Below are 18,390 nucleotides of genomic sequence, written 5' to 3'. Positions count from 1 at the left end.
TATATTTCTTGAAAATTACTTTACTTGTTGCAGCTTTGTGATCAGTTTCTTTTATCATGCTCAGTATATGAAGATTAAACCTTAGAAGGAGAAGATTTATATACAACTCTGGAACCATTCTTTATGTCTACATTAGCTAAAATAAAGTTTTTTTTTCACCTTAACTCTGGAACCATTCTTTATGTCTACATTAGCTAAAATAAAGTTTTTTTTTCACCTTTATGTATTATGTAAGTATGGTAGCATACTGCATAGAAGAAACGAACACTGTAGAAATTACTCTTTTTCCCTGAGGTTTCAACAGTTATTTTAAGAAACTACATCTCTGTAAAGCAAACACAAAAAAGTTAATGTAATGAACTATTGTAAATTTATTTTAGTATTGCAAGCAATTGCTGTAGTTTTCGTTTTTAGCAACATCTCTTTTTTTCCATGCCATACTATTACATCACAATACTAAATGAACTAGTATATGTGATAGCTACAGTATAGTGAAGAAACAGTTCCATGTACTATCACAAATACCAGAAACAGATGATGCTATTCAAGTAATTAATTTCAATTTACTGTATGATATGCACCATGTTTTTAATTTTTTTTAAAGAAACGTTTTTTTTAAATATATTGTCAATAGGGAAAATGTAATAATGAATGTATCCATAGTACAGTAGATGCAATACTCACAATGAGAGGACTATACTTCTATCCTATAAGGAGTGCTTCTAGTAAGATAATCTTTTAACAATTTACAAGGATCTACATCTACAGTGCAGTATATTGGTAATGTTCATTGTTAGTATCTTCAAACAGCACTGTGCCAAACACATTGCAGTGAAATAAACTATTGGCTAAGTGTAGTAAAATATTTGTCAACTATTGGGTAATCCCTTCAAGAATAAAAATGTATTTTGTGTGAGATCAAAATGCTATTTTTAATTTGCTGCTCAAAATTCTGTATATCGTTCATGAATGAAACAAATAAATTCAATTAAATTATTGCTTTCAGGGGGTGCTACAATTAGAATAGTACCAATGAAAATCTTTTCCATGAAAAACTATTTCTGAATGACTCTAATTTGCTTTTTATAGAGTGTACATTATTTGTTTTAAAAATTAAGCAAAGGAAATTAACATTACAATAACTCTTCAGAAGTGTACTTAAATACAAATGAGCCCAATTAAAATATTCTATTTCAGTGAAATTTGAATTCTGCTCAATTCCCTGCAATGTTCTGTTAAAATTAATAAGTGCATTATTAGCATCTGGTTTTACTAATGGACTTAAAATGAATTTCAATTATTTGTATTGCTTAACTACAAAAAGCAAGTAGAATTTCAAGTTATTTTTGATCTGGTACACATTTGTCATTTTATTAACCATGTTTCATGTTTTTGACCTTTCTTATTTAAAGGACTGTAAGTTCAAACATTGTGTGTGTTCTTCATATTGTAAATGATCAAAGAAAAGTGCAATGTGCAATTGCAAGACATTTTTATATTTTTTTATATATATATATCAATCAGCAGGGTTTAAATACTCAATAGTATTCTCTGTTACTCAGACCTATTTTTTAATAAAATAGTGAATGCAGTAGTAAATGAAAAGATATGTTAAAAACATCCTTACCAGAGCTCTTTAAGCATTTTTATAATTTGTACAAGACCTGAAATGTTGTTATAAAGTCCATGTAGTTATATTTTTTCTGTACTATAACAGTTAAATTAATGCCACATCCTTGCAGTTATCAAAGGAATGTTTGTGTAAAATTTCTTTAAAATAACTTATTTTGTCTGTGCAAGAGAGGTTAAATGTTATTTTGCTAATTAGCATATGGAAATTAATCTTAATTGCCAAAACAATTCTCTTAATTAAATAGAAGTGCCTGACAATTATAAAAAGAAGTTGGTTATGCTCCTAATTAAGGACTAATTTATCCACAATATTCTGTCATGTTAATTAGCAAAATTTCTACTAAGAAAATGAGAACACTTTTAAAAGGACATTACTCTAAAACTTTAAATATAGTATTAAAAAAATAAAGGTATACAATACATTTAGAGGGAATGTGGCAGTGGGTCGTAGAAATGCATTCATTGTTATCAAAATATTCAAGCAGCCTTCAAACAGCAGCTCCTTAATTAAAGATTATATGTACTATACTGTATATATGGTTTATACTGTATACAGTATGAAGTTTGCACGTAATATGAACTGAACTGAAAATGAGCTTGATTAGAAATCCTTCAAATTTTAGCAGGCTGTTCCTTTCTTGTGACTCAGGTTGTTTCAAGTGAGTAAATCTTTTGAGCATTTTTTTTTCTTTGTATATAATAATATACAGTAATAAACTATAATAACCTTTAATATAATAAACTTCATTTTTATGAATTGTGATTTGTCACAGTCAGCTAAAGTTAAGATTGAATGCCTACAAAATAATGTTTTATACGATGTGTTATACAATTTTGTTGGAAAAAACAGCTTAACATACAAGGGTGTTCGCTAGGAGAACATAACTGTTGTTTCTTTCCAGGATTACATTTTCACTCTTAAATTGGAGAAATATTACTAAGATGTAGAGAAATGCTACTAATATCTACTATAAAGTGCTTAATCATGAGGAAAGAAATGTCCCGTCCCAGACTCGGCCCCTAAGGGTCTAATCAATTGATTGATATGCACAAGCATGTTTGGAAAACAGGTTCCTGATGCTCAGTAAATTAGTTAATGAATAGCCTCTTTCAGAGACCCTAGCATCCAAAGGACTAAAGATACCCTTTTGGTTCTTTTCTTGTGCTAAACATACAACTGTTCTCCTGAGACAATGGTTTTCTAGACTTGCCTTACTGTTATTAGTAGCCATTATGCAATTTCTATATAGAATTAGCTTTATTTTAATCCTGGGTTGTTTGGTTATTTCTTGCATTTAACATTTGCAAATAACACTTTTATAGGCATCTATCCAGGAAAAGCTTTCATTTAGTCACTTTTGTACTGTGCTGTGTTAAGTACAACAGCTTTAACACACTGAAATGGATGCAAAAAAGTTGGAGTCATACAAACAGCTGAGTTTTCCTGTGCATAGACTAACTGTATTAAACACAAAGCGATAGACTTTAACAATAATGTACGAGTGAGTGAACATCAAAATTAAATTGATAGCATAATTCCAGCTAAATGCTGCACTATTGAGAATCTGATTAAAAAGATCTTACAGAAATGCACATAGGTGGCTGTAACAACATCAGATAAGAATATCATTATAGCTGAAGTATTCCCTCAATTTTAATTTCACAGGATTCTAATTCTTTGATTCATATAGCTAATGCTTTTTAGAAAATTATGGTAACTGAAAGAGATACAAACACTTCAAATGCAATAAATTTGATATGATCATTAGTTATCTGGCCCAGGAGAGGTGTCATTGTTAAAAATTATAAGCACATCTAACATCACAGATCCAGATACTGTAAGTAGGTCTCATGATCAGAATAAACCAATCAATGTGCTTTATGTAGAAAAGATTCTTACTGCTGTACATTAAGTGTACTGTAATTCTCTGGGAGGGTGAGCACTAGTAGACTGAACCTGGCAGCCCATGGTTGTAATTGTGTCTGATTTATACCTCTTGGTGCATTTCTGACTTCTGCCTTTCTATAGATTATTAATCCATACATTTATCTACTGTATATACTGTAAATGTCTATGTGTGTCACTGAATTATTTTACTCAAGGATTTCTTGCTATCCTACTGAATGTTCTAAATAGAAATACATTTGCATTTCTGATATCTAATGTAAAACCCTTCCTACAGTTTAGCCTTCAGTAAGGTTGTATAAAGAAAGAAAAATTCAAAGCTGAAAACTATATTCGAGGACTAAATATCTAGAACACTAGATACTGTATATATAAATAGATATTTATATAAATACATATATATTTTGAGAGTTTTCTTTCTTTTTCTCTGCTTGATTAGGTCTATTTAGATGAAGGCAGGGATTTATGAAAAACCTTTACGATACAATACCTTAATTAAGCACCTTTTTGGCGCAAAGAATGACTTTTTGAATTCAGCATTCTATTGTGTTTTTAGGCATCCTGCAGTTTTTGAGCAAACACCATAAAAATGTTTTCATTTTAACCATGTTAATCCATCTCCACTTTCACAATTTGCAAAAGAGCATAACAGATGTAGACCCAGCACAATCACATGGTGGGTTTGGCTACTCCAACATCAAAAGATGTTTAGTCTTTTGTAATATTGTTATTTTATTCCTTTGGTGAAATGTGTCTGAAAACATTTCAAATCATGAATAGAAGGAACATAAATTTTCACATTTAACTGCCTGTTTCAGATTTGTGCCTTTTTCAGTTAAAGTACGAATATCATAATCAAGTTCAGAATCCTTTATATACTGTAAATGTCCCCTCAACAATCTGTAACTTTCAGAAAGAACAGAAAAAAAGGTAGTTAAGTGTTTTTAAAGTAGGTAAGTGTTGTTAAAAATTGTTAGAGTTCACAAATATGAACTCTAAGGTTTTTGACATTTAATAAAATGCAATGTTTTTATAAAGATACTGTTGTACTGTATATAAAAATAGCATTTCTGTGAAGGAGCGATCTTCCTGTACATCACCAGGCTTTTAAACAACATGCGATTGTTTATAGAGATTCTCTTATGCCTAATAGGTCCTCTTTCAATTCAAATCTCCTTGAGAATGGCTGTATCAATTTGTCAGACTTTGTAGTTGTGCCAGGGAAACACTGTTCAGCTGCACTGTTAAGGTGTTCCTAACGGACTGCAGACATATGATAAAATGATCATTGTAAAGCAAGAACTCTGCATGCTGTTAAGCTTTTTTTACACACTCCTCCTTTATAAAAAAAACTCCTATGTTTTGACAAGCAACGGTACTTATAAGCAAAGTACTGTGGATGGTTATTAAAATCAACACTGTTTAAGAGTTGCAGTATTCTGGAATTGACAGTTTTATTGCAGTTTCTATATGGAGTCCTTACCTACAGTATCTAAAAAGTTTCTGCCAAGTCAGTGCTGAGGGAATCAGAAAAAAAACTACCATATCTCTAGATTTTGCACAATGTTCTGGAATGAGTATAATACTTTTTCCACAACATCCTATTAAAATATTGAAATGTCTGAAGAATGGAAAATTTTCAGTTTTTACCAGTGCTGTCCTTTCTTTTTCACAGTTTTTTCTTTAGTTTTGATGCATTTAGTATTAGTAGAGGTTTGAAAGCAAGGCTGGCACTGTAATGTCAATGTATAAATGCTTTGCACATAGTAAGTGACATTTTTTCACCTCTATGCAGCACTTAAAAAAGCATACGGTACAACAAGAACCAAAGCAACTTTAATTCAAATTTCCAATTTTATTTATGGGTTTACTTTGCACAGATATTAAGAACTTTCTTTAGATTGTTTGGAATATTTGAAGAAAATATGTACAGTGTCTTGGAAAAATATTCACACCCATGCGTAGTTTTCATTTTGTTTTTGCTTTAAATCTTACAGTCACGACACTTTTTGGAGAATCTCCACCCCACTGAAGCTCATAAACCCTGTAACCCTTTATCCCTCTAAAAGCTAATTTTCAGAGATAAAAACATTTTGAATCTTGTTGAAAGATTTTTAAAACTGATTTATGTTTTGCTATTATTTATTATTTAATATAGTAATATTATTCGCCACTTAAGTAGAGGCCTATCTCCAGTACATGCATGTTGTTTGGTACGAATTATATTTTTTGAAAACTGTTTAATTGCTACTGTATTCCTTTAGAATTGCAAATTTTCCATCCATCTATCCATCCATCCTTTCTTGATTCCTTTTCTTTCTTGTATTCTTTCTTTTAAGCACAGTATCCTCTTTACCCTTAGAAGGTCATCATGAGCCAGAGCCATACCATGACAGTACAGGACTATACTGTGGATGAAATTACTGTCCAACACGTAGCACACACACTAAAACACATGTAGGGCAAAGTTCAAGATACCAATTTTCCCGCACAGCATGTCTTCAAACTTTGGGAAGAAACCAGTAGACAGTATCTCCAAAATCTCACTTGAACACAGAGTGGACTTAGAAACTCCTCACAGACACCAGTAGCTTTTAACGCAGGACCCAGGATCATGCTAGTGTGAAGCACCACCATGGCACACTTTTGTTAAAAAATATTCATGTAATATTATTGACCATGGAAGTACAGTGAATGAGAAATTGTTTTGTGTTTGATGCCTGATTCAGAGGTAATTTATAATACAATACTGTATATACAGTACATACTGTAAAAGAAACTCCTTATCCTTCTCCCTTGTACAACACTACAGTAATGAGGAAGCATTGAGCTTTTGTTTATAAGGTATTTAACTGGTCACTGTGATGCAGTCTAGAGGCCAAGACAAATTGTTCTGTTTTGACTGCAATAGTAAAGCAGCAGTGAATGGCACACTAAGATGTTTCTTTCTCATGAGGCAACGTTCCCACTACAAAATAAAAGTATTACTTGACAATAATACATTTGGCATTTTTTGGTCTGTTTTTCTGGCTTATATCTTAAATGCTAGGGTAGTATTTTGGGATATGGAATGACACTTTATGCAATGCGTAACTGTCTGTGAGTATAAATATGCATGTGGATGTGGTTTAGAATTGTGTGTGCTAATTCCATCATTGAATGACAACAGGGCTTAAAATGCTGATCAGATTGTCAAATGTTGCTAATTGAATTCATTTCAGTTTGATGCAGTCTCAGCTGATCCACATAGAACCTTTTTTCTTTATTATTTTGAAACATACTGTATGTGCTGAATGCAGTAAATGTAACATCATGTACCAGATTGCTTTATAATTGCTTAATGTGGCATGTTATCAGAGTAATACAAAAATTGAAATGTTTTTAAAGCCTTTTTTCCATTGAAGAAATACACAAAGTTAATCCTATTCAGTTCATGATGATCATTTACTTTTAGATAATCACCTCATCTTGACCTTTGCCACAACAACATCCCACTACTGGCTTTCCATCAATTTCCACATTGTGTGCCAGGGCAAATAATGACAGAATATGTAGCTAAAGAAAGGGTACTTAATCAGCAATCAAGATTCAATTTGTTTTAATTTTCGCAGGTGTTTGTGAGGTACATTGATGGGAGAGATAAAATGTACTGCTTTCATTAGTTCTCTTGTTTTTTTGTGCTTGAACATTTAAGAGCCAGATGTTCGGAGGTGAGGTGATCAGAATATTAAGTCTCCAGAGGTTGGTTTCCATAGCATTTAACGTTCCTTTATTTACTTCCCCTGATGTATTCTATAAGCTTCGTGGTACAAATGCTTACGATGTTGCTCAAAAATCATTTCTCCAAATATGAATAGAAACTGTGAAAAGAAAGAAAATGTAGCATTTTTTTGAATATCTAAGGTGCAAGGTGTTAAGGTGAATGGATTGCATGTGTGTCTGTATTATCTATATCTTCTAATGTGGTAGAATACAATTGATTTGCCAGAATTATATTATTATTATTCAATATAATCTTATATTTATAAATCAGCTTATATTTATACATCTTATATTTATAAATCAGTCATTGTAGCAGACACAATGCTTCACAATGCACAATCTTTTTTTTTCTCATTCAGCCTTCCAATAGTTGTTTTCAACCTCATTGTTTTCTTAATTGTCTCGTTAGGAGTGAGTATTTATATCAAAATGTATCTAGGGAGACTTACTGGAATGATGTTATTTTAAATTCGTAAAAGGCAAGTATACCTCAGCATAATAACTGAGCATGCCTAAAAGTTTTTTCTTTGTCTGAAATGGCTAAAATAAGGGATTGATAGCTTTATTTACAAAAACACCATGCAGTATTCCCTTAAGAACAGAGCTTCCTGTTACTTGTTTAAATGGTGCTTGTGTTTTCATGGTGTGTGTAGGTTTTGCTTGTACCGGCTTTGTTTGCTGCTTTCTGCACAATCTGTGTACAAAACCAGTGCTTCTAACTTAGCCTTCTTCCATTCCACAGAGACTGCAAAACATCTTACAAAGTTCTTGTTTGGGGTAACACAAACTGCATGTGGATTTTATTTTGAGGCTGTGGTTTAAGGTAAGCAGTGATATCTTATGTTTGCGAGTGTTTGACAGATAACTAAAATCCTTCCTGACAAATTCATATTTTGCTTAAGGAATTCATGAAACTAAAAGAAAAACAAAAAACCCAAAACAAATAGAATTGGATCTGTTTTGTTAATAATGTATCAATTCACTACCCAGTCTTCCCATCTCTCCTATTCTATTTTTTTCAGCACAGACAATAGACTTGACAAAAGGGGACAAAACCATGTTGCATTATATGCTATGAGGAGGTTTTTTACAGCCATTTCTATTATAACCTGCTGTGTTACAGCTCTGTCCACCTTTTAGAAATTCATTTTCTTCAATCGGAATGTTTCTCTACCATAACAAAAAAAAAGAATAATTTTGTATAGGTCTTGGGGGTTTATAGAAACTGATGCTGAGTTATTTAATGCAAATTATATGTGATTATAGTGTTATCATAAGAGTGAATCAAAGTTAATTTTGAAAGTCATACACCACCTCTTGATGTAGTGTTACTAATATCTACAGTAGGTTAATCAGCAAGTTAATAAAACATGTTTTAATAGAATGTCAAGTAAATCACTGGTAAAAAGGAAAGTCATGTGCAATACAAACATATAATAAAAGTAAAGCATAGGCAGAAATTCTTCTGGTGTTTGTAATTCTGGCTTTGTTAAAGGTTAAGTAGTAAATGCTATTATGTTGTTTTATATTGTTAAAAATAATCAAGATAAAGTATATTGTTTAAAGATCAAACTATATTTTGTCTAAATTATGCAAAACAGAAGGATTCCGATCAGTATTATTAATTTGTGTTAGCTTAGCCCTTGGCTTTTACTGCAAGCTATGCATTTGTGATTAAACTAATATTTAACAAACAAGATAGGAGAATACAGTTTCTCCAAAGCTGTTAATACATAACAAAAGCTGCAATGATAAAAAGTTAATCGTATTACAATTGGTAATTCCTGTCGCATTTTATTGCAGTATTAATTCCTTCTGTTTACCTTGATGTTGTGGGATTACCCCTGCCTTACAATTCAGACAAATGTTTCTTAATTGTGTCACTGTGTAGTGTAAGTGTGTCAGAGGGGAGACATTTGCAAGTGATTAGGAAAGGACCCCTCTGCCTCTATATGTGTTAGATACATACTATTATAGAACATAATTGTGATCTTTTAATTTGCGGCTATTGACCCAGACTTGTTATTATCTATTGTCATTTTTAATAATGTATCTCTTTACGATTAAATGATGATGCCCAGCAGAACACTATGATTACCATTCCAGTTATTTATAGATTATGTCAGAGCAGTAATAAACATAAAACGTTGTTAATGTGTGGCTAATGAAATCTGGACATGAGCAAGTTTATGAATTGATATAATTCATCTGAGTGTTTTAACAGAGCTGCTGGTTCTAGTCATAATTCAAAATCTTAGCAGGGTTCACCGATTAGGTGGTAGACTAATTTGCTACAAAAAAGTCAATGGGTTTTCATCGTCTTGAGCTATCATACTCAGCATGGCTGATTGCATTAGAGCTATACAAAGCAGTGCTCATAAATATATTTATTAAGCTTAATATTCTTTGAGATGACGGGACAGATGTTATCTCCCCAGAAAATGTACCATTAATCTTTTCATATCTGCCAAATTTGTAAAAAATAAAGATAACACATTTTCAGTGAGAACTACTGCATGAAGGCCTAAAAATTACAGTACAGTACAGTATGTGGAAACTGATGTAGTGTATCTTTCCAAATTTCTGGAACCAAGAGAAATCTAAATATAACCGTATCGTCTGTGACATATTTTTTGGTTGCAATTGCGTTGTGAAGTCAACATTGAAATATACTGTAGACTACACAATCGCTTATATTTTACTTAGGTAGGATTGTTTAATCAGAATAATTTTCAATAAGAATTAAAATTAGTAGTTTATGTATTAGATATAAATATGCAAACATGAAAAGATATGTAAATGAAATATTTGTTTTAGAGTATCTCTTTAAAACTGCTTATTATAGATTTCATACCTGTTTTAAAAAACTATGCATTTCTGAAGGAAAGTCAAGTAATCAACATGGAGCCATTCCAAATAGCTGGTTTGGAAACCCAACAGATCCTAGTTTAATTTTCTTTATCCACATATACTGTATATATGTATCACATTTGTATGTTTTTCGAAAGATGACAGTGTGACTGTTCTTCATGTGAAGCTCCAGTCACAACAGTATATTTATATACTGTATCTAAAGCTGCCTCAGATGTGACTCGTTATTGCTTTCTCAAGCTCTGGTAGAAGAATCTGGATTTCTTCAAGTAAATCCCTGAGGCTACATTCCTATATAAAGCAGATGTTCTCAAGATCTATAAATGTTTAATAATTTTTATTATTGATGTTTTCTTTTTTTTTACCATGTTTTATATTGTTATAGTTTTATAAAGACAAACTTCTCCCCCACCTCCTGTCAATGAACAGGCTGGGACTTCTATGATTCAAATATTCTTCAACATCTACAGTGTCAGAAAATATGTTAAGTGCAAATGTTCAATATAAAATCATGCATAACCTGTAGGAACAGCATAGTATTACTTAGTGTTACATTACTTGAACAACTACTCCTCTTTTAGAATGGACACATACAGTACTGTACTGACACATTGTTAATGGACATTGTCTTCAACTCTTTATCAGCTGCAGTCCTGCAGTGTTGCAAATTAACTGCTCACCTACTTACAGGATCACTAAGGTATGACTGAAATCAACCAAAAAAAGAGCTTACTTTTTAATATCTTCTTTTTGTCTTTTTGAATGTGAAGTAGATAAACCTACACTGAAATTCTTAACCCAACTCATTCATTTAATTGCTTTTTAACTTGTTTTTGTTGTTACCTTTAAAGTGGGAGCTTGGCAGAGTTTTGTTTATTGAAGTTGAAGGCAACATAACTCCAGATATTGCATTTATGGTCAAGAGCACATATGTTGGGGCTTCTTTAGCATTTTCTATTTACACTGATTTATACTTGTACTAATCCAGGCCATTTTTCAGTGGTCTTGTGTTAAAATGTTGTGAACATTAATAAATGTGCATTGTCAATAGAACCACTTTCCTACAGTACATGTTAATTGCACTTTTATAGAAGATTACACAAGAGATCATTATAATTTTCTAGACTTTGGAATAGCAAATATTCTTTTTGTTTTCTTGTTAGTTAAATTAGAGTGCTTGTAACTTTATAACGTATTATTTAAAAGCAAATGGAATAGGAATCCTGAAGTATAATTTTCAGTATAATGCTCTCAGTTTTAATTTTTCCAGGGCTTTTGGCCACCTTTTTGCGGATTGTTTATTGCCAAAATGTAACCTTCACCAAAACTGCTCAAGCTAACGTTTCTATTGCATGCTCAGAGAATTCAGCATAGGTATACACTATTAATCAAGAAGGGTTCCAAAAAAGTCCCTTTCCATTATACTAATAGGCTTATCTGGATCAATACCATACCACTTAATCTCCCTGCCTGAATATAAAGTGACTACTGGTTTGCTTCTTATTATTTTGAATTATTTCCAGTAGTCATGAAAAATATCAGATTCCAGAAGCAGCTTTAACATTTTTTAATATTGGACTGATTTTATTACATAGGAAACAAGTAAGACTTCTCCTTCATTCTCAATAAATCACAGAAGAAGACCCTTTTCTAAATTAAATTTTTATTTAAATAAAACTGTTATGTTTGTATTTGAACTGACAGCTAAATCTGATAATTAGAGTGCATGAAGTTGGCTTTGATTGGCATTGTAATTGGATTGTCATTGGGCTGAAAACCTATTATCTTTGGATCATGCCCCATGAAATTTGTTGGAGAAACTTTGCTGCCAGTCATTAAAGTCGCCATCTTGGCTTGCAAATTAGGTTTCACTGAGAGAATTTTTACCACTGGGACCTTAATTTCAGTGAATCGCAAAATGCAATTCCATTCTTATTGATTAATAATATTAACATTGCAGGTATCTTTTACAGCATGCTGTTTTATTGCCCATTGTAGTTGGTTCAGCACTGTCTGAGAAAATCTGTGTGATTGTTCGACGCAATTCTTTCTCCAAAGCGGAGTCTAGTGAGTGCTTTTTAAAATCAAATGTTCATCTTAAACACCTACTTAAGACAATGGAAATACAACGTTCTGCATTAAAATGGAGCTAGCTGAAAAGTGATAGTCTGTTGTTTTGTCTTTATTTTAGAATAAAATACCAAGTTTTTATTAACCAACATTTAGTTTATGGCAATTTCTGCATAAAAATATATTTGTTTGGAAAACACAAGGACCATCGGACCTTTCTCCACTATTTCAGGATTATTAAACATTTGTATTTCTACAGTAGCTTTGCCTTTTTTTACTAAACTAAATGGCAGGTTGCATTAAAGAGAGTTTGTAAAAATTGTTATATGTGCTTAATTTAAAATCATTTGATCAAGTATGACATAATAGGTATTTAAAGATGCTTGTTATTTATTATAGTAACCAACAAAGCCTCATTGTTAAACCTTTGTAGGCATACAGCACATACTGTACTTACAGTGGGAGATGTTTTTCATCATAGTAATTTAGTAAGATATAAAGATCAAATCCTCTTAAGAATAAAACAGTATACTGTACATCATGATTCAAGAAACAAAACTAGACATAATAGTAAGTGGACTTATATTCTTCGAAATTATCATTGCTCTCTTCATACAGTATATGTTACTTTAGCCTTTTTCGTTTCATGTGGTTGACAGCCTTGTTGATAATAATATGTAATTCACACATGCTCCTTGAAAACATCTCTTAAAATTGTCATGAGAATTTGATATCTACACATTGCAAATCAACAAATTAAATTCCCAGGTGTTTTTGTACTGTGATGGATGCTGTGTTATCATTTAATTCTTTGCAAAATATAAATTTACACCAATAACTAGAAACCTCACAAGAAACACCCCATGGATGATAGGTGATGAATTGTCATTGCCATCTAATAAGAAGAAAAGGTGTAAAAGACATCCCACGGTGAAAATTATTATTTTCATAAAATTATCATATTGTTACAATCTTTTGCCATTTTAACTCACCTCAAACAGGTCATGCAGGTGAGGAAAAGTAGGTCCCAATCCTCTTTTCATCTAAAATCTAAAATTCTGGTATTGAGAAATGTGTTGTTTTATTCATTTAAGCCAAATACTTCAAATCAATAGGAGATAGGCAGCATTAATTACACTGGGGGGGAAAGCATCAGACTGATGCCAAGTGGCTTAACATATTCAGGTATCATTGGGAGGTGTTCAGGATTAGTCAGATGGAATACTCAAAATCTGATTTTGCCAATCTGTAGATCCAGCTGATCTGCAGATTGTATTGTAGTTACATGGCTCTCCACAAATCTTGATATTGAATTTGTACATGATAAGAGTAATCAAAATCTAGATGGATGATTATTTTTATTGCCAACCTGGATGCAACAGTTGTTTCTCTTTATTTTTATCCCACAATATACAATAGGCAAACTAAAATTGAACCATCTGAATCTTACCAATAGCAAGAGGACAACTGTGATTTCAGTTACACTGCATATAAGTGTTTTCTGAAAGAGCAGAATTAACTAATTATTTGATTTTGTTTTATGCTACCTCCCACACTGACATTGCTGATTCTTAATGAACTCGACTCCCTTGTACAACCCTTTTGCATGCAAAGGGCAGACAATGACAACACTCATGTTTCCTGTGACGAAAACTGTTTTCATGATGCCATCCTACAGGGCCAGTGAGAGAGCTGAGTTGCACTAGATCAGATACAGTGTAGTCAACTAAGGATACCATACAACTCAAGTAGTTCAGGTGGGTAGCTGTGTCAGCATCCAAAGGCTGCAAAGGAACAAGTAATAGGTTTATTCCATGCTGAAAAGAGAGGAAAGAAAACACAACGTTTCGGCTGTGGAGCCTTCTTCAGGTGTCCCTTTCCTCAGACATTATTACCAGTCATAGGGAGTGAGTGCCAAGACATTGGTAGAAAAATGCATAAGCCCTGGGTACAATGACAGTATCTCATTTTGCTCAACTTCTTAAAACAGGAAGCACAGGAAACATAATCCTAAAGACAAGCTCCAATTTCTGTCGGTCACTGGCTGGAGAATATAAATACAGACCTCTAGACCACTATTTCCTGGCCTTCATCATGCTCACATCCCTCTGCCGTCCCCAGCTCCAGCAGCAATGCAGCGACCTCCATTTCCATAATTGCTGTATCAGAATATGTCTGTATCTCCTGAAAGCCAATGTAAATAATAATAATAATAATTCTTTACACTGATATAGCGCTTTTCTGGACACTCCACTCAAAGTGCTTTACAGGTAATGGAGACTCCCCACCACCATCAGCAATGTGTAGTCCCACCTAGATAATGCAACAGCAGCCATAGTGCGCCAGTATGCTCCCTACACATCAGCTGTGGGGAGGAGAACAGAGTGATGAAGCCAGTTCAGAGATGGGGATTACTAGGAGGCCATGATTGGTAAAGGCCAGGGGGAAATTTGGCCAGGATGCTGAGCTAACAACGCTACTCTTTTCGAGAAACACCTTGGGATTTTTAATGACCACAGAGAGTCGGGACCTCAGTTTTACATCTCATCCAAAGGATGGCGCTTATATACAGTATAGTGGCCCCGTAGGACCCACACAGACCGCAGGATGAGCACCCCCTGCTGGTCCCAATAACACCACTTCCAGCCGCAACCTTAGTTTTTCCCAAGAAGTCTCCTACCCAGGTACTGACCAGGCTCACACATGATTAGCTTCAGTAGGTTGTCAGTTGTGAATTGCTGGGTGATACGGCTGCTGGCCATAAATAAAATCTTTAAAAAATAGAAAATGACCAAAAGCATGACATGGTTTTTCACTAACTTTGCATGCAAAAATGCCTTTTCTTTATTTTCACATGCTTCCAAAAAACATGTTTTCTAGTTCTTCAAATCAAAACTATGAATTTATCTATGTTAGAGTCTTATTCCTGCTCCACGATCTTATATTGAATAATCAGGGAGACTCCAGTGCAGCGAATGTATGTTACTGTGAGAGCCATGCGCTTTGCAAGAGCACAAAACTCTAAAACAAGGCTCCTTTTTACGGTATATTTTGATGTACATGGGAAAGAAACACAATTTCACCTTTTAAAATCCTCTCGCTACAGTTCATTGATTTAATTTTTATAAACTAAACTATTATGATAAAATATTTCAACATTTTTCTTTGTTTTATGAAAAAGCTTCTCCTGCATAACACAAAATGTATTATTCTGAAACTCAATTCAGTTCTGTTTCAAACCTCTTATACAAGGACTGTTGATCACAGCATATGAACTGTCATCTTATTTGCATTCTCTGGATGCATCATTATTCACCACATTTGATGTCCATAAAACACATTAAAACTATTTCCTTGAGCAAAATATTATTGTCCTGACATTGTATACATCATTTGTATACTCAAATTGTAAAATGTAAATTGATACATAAGAAAATGGCCCATTAACTTTTTCATTAATGGTAATAATGCATTTTGTGTGTCAGCTGTGGCAGGATCCAGTATTCATCTGAGTCAAGTAGAAGACTAAACAGAATCATCTAAGGCCTTCTGAAGAACTGAAGCACTTTTCTAAAAATTTTTACCTCAATTAAATGCTAATAAACTGTCCTATTTAAATAGAAATGCTTGCTTGCATATATAGATATTTACAGTATAAGTTAGTAATTTGCAAATTGTAATTATATATAAAGTTTGATCAGTAATACAGTACATCATGATGTTATATTGTATATTATAATCCAGTTTTACTTGGAAAACTTCAACAAAATTATTTTTTGTTTTTAACATCTGCATACTGTATTAAATCCTTAGTTAAAGCATTGTAAAAAAATCTGTTATGCAAAACCCATGGTGAAAACCTTACTTTCAAATTGATTTAAGTCTATTTAATATATGTACAGTAGTGTCATTACCAATGCATCTTTTAACATTGCATGGTCTTAATTCTATGGTAGTCTATTCACAATGCACACTACACTGAGAAGTAATTAATAATAACGAGCATCATAATCACTAGTATTGTAAATTGCAATGCACCAATTACTATTTAAAGTATGTATAGTATTAAAGAGATTGAAACCATCATTGCATTTCTACCTGCTATAAAATCCGGCTACAGCCTCTCTTAAATTATACTTTTCAGTAGAGCTTTGCATAATATTAATACCATTTATGATGTTTCTTTTAATGCACTTAACAAAAGCCCTTAATATCCCAGCCCATGTAAATTTGGATCTAAAGTGGTGCTATTCCTAGTTTTCACTTTCAAATACTCCATGGGTATTTGCTCATGGACATGAAATTGCTAATCTTAGTCTTATGCATTTAACAATTAATGCAGAGTGCAATGAATGACATGCTGTAATCCTATTTTGCTAGTGCACTTTAGAAGTCACATGTACAGTAATTCAAGTGCTGTTGCATAGGTCTTTTACCAATCCAGAATGTAATGTTTTCAAACATTCATTAACTTGTAGATTAGAGGCAGTACCTCAGATTATAATGTCATTGGTAATCAGCCTAAATCTCTCTGCTGAGTGGTTCTGATGTTCTTAGAACATTTCTTTAGATTTATACGCATACTGACATTACTTCTGTTAATATGGCTGAGTATAGTATGTGTCAATAAATGATTACATATAGTGTGTTATGTGTCACACTTTGCTTGTACCTTTAAACTTTTTTTGTTATGACTGAAATATCTAATTTTTACCCTACCTAACCCTTGCCAAAGGGTTACTGAATAGTTATAACATATACTGTACATATACTGTATATAAATGGTTTTGTTATATTCTCTTTCTAGATTAGTGTATTTCTGTATGTTTAAGTGTGACCTTGGGTCACAATGAATATACCTTTTGTTTATTATATATGTAAATGAAATATATTTTTTATATACAAATAGATCTTATTTTAAGTGTTCAATAAAAAAAAAAGAATAAACTGTAGCTGATGAGTAGTTTTCAAAATGACAAAACCAGTGTGTAAGGAAAGTCACAATGCTTCAGAATGACCTTTTACTAGCAACATACTATTTTAGACACACCAGTTGTGCTATATAGTGATCAATTTACTTTTAATTTTCTTCTGGGTACTGAATAGAGCATGGCTATCTGTAACCTATCGTTTCATCTTGGCATGGCCATTCACTCTGTGTATTAAATGTAGTGGTGAAGAGCAAGACATTAACAAAAAGTAGAAGATAATGTGGACATTTCATGCATAATCTGTAATATGAGATATGTATTAATAGGGAAATTATGATGCATTCAATTATTTTGAAATGCCTTCCAGAGATGTTTTGATTTGGCTGCGCTCTGATAGTGCCAGCACAGCAGGGAGCATCTTGAGTGATGAATAACCTAATCTCCTAATCTCAAAATGGGCACCATCCACTGCAAGGATATGAGAGAGTGGCCAATAAAATTAAAGTGGCAGTATATATATGTGTGTACACATAAACTGGTTTAAAATGGGGTAATATCTTTGAAATTCTTTTACACGAATGCAACAAACAGTTTCAACACACACATTTTACATACATACGCATAATTTGTTTATGAAAACCTTTCTAATTAAGACTTCAGCACCAGGCAGAAATTAAGAAAGCTTTTGGATCAGAAGAATCTTTTACTTTACCGTAGGTCTACTGATAAAAGAACACGTCTGTGGGGATGCATGGATTTTGTGTTGGGTGTGTGTGCTGTTTTTCTTGTAGCTGCTCAGCAGTTACCAGGCAGCCATAGGCTCTCTATCACCCAGGGAACAAGAAGCTTGTTCCACAGAGAGGTCAAGCAGGATTTATTATATTGTGTGCATATTCAAAGCAAAAAAAAAAGGCTGTCACACAGTGCCACCGCTTGTCTGTTCTCGCTATGATGTGTTCTGGATTGCTGTTAAGGAATGTGGAGAAATATGAGTACAAGCAGCTGTTGTCAACTGAACATCTTAGAAAAATATCATTTATGATGCATCTTATACCTGTTCTTAAACAAATAATAGGTACATTATTTGCTTTCCTATGTAGGCTGATTTAAGTGCACTCAGTAAATGCCATGTGCTAATACAGTGAGCATTTATTTTTCTCACTGGAGTCCAGCCTCACAGATTTATCTTCTTTATGGTGTATTTCTTTGCATTTGCTA

General features: G+C 32.9%; 1 long non-coding RNA gene across 8 annotated transcripts in view; it reads left to right on the top strand.

Annotated features, from left to right (window-relative positions):
- LOC148646213 (uncharacterized) overlaps window positions 1–18,390 on the top strand; it is a 460,577-nt gene that overhangs the window by 89,519 nt on the left and 352,668 nt on the right. For 7 of the 8 annotated variants that reach the window (XR_015927991.1, XR_015927990.1, XR_015927985.1 and 4 more), the window contains exon 3: window positions 8,043–8,123. The exons of the other annotated variant lie outside the window; for it this stretch is intronic. This is a non-coding gene — a long non-coding RNA (uncharacterized LOC148646213). The remainder of the gene's footprint in view (window positions 1–8,042; window positions 8,124–18,390) is intronic. 8 annotated transcript variants of the gene reach the window in all.

Source organism: Lepisosteus platostomus, chromosome 17, assembly GCF_059453375.1.
Source record: "Lepisosteus platostomus isolate fLepPlt1 chromosome 17, fLepPlt1.hap1, whole genome shotgun sequence".
Lineage (NCBI taxonomy): Eukaryota > Metazoa > Chordata > Actinopteri > Semionotiformes > Lepisosteidae > Lepisosteus > Lepisosteus platostomus.
Note: the sequence above shows the minus strand (reverse complement) of the source record. Positions and strands in the feature narration are given on the sequence as shown.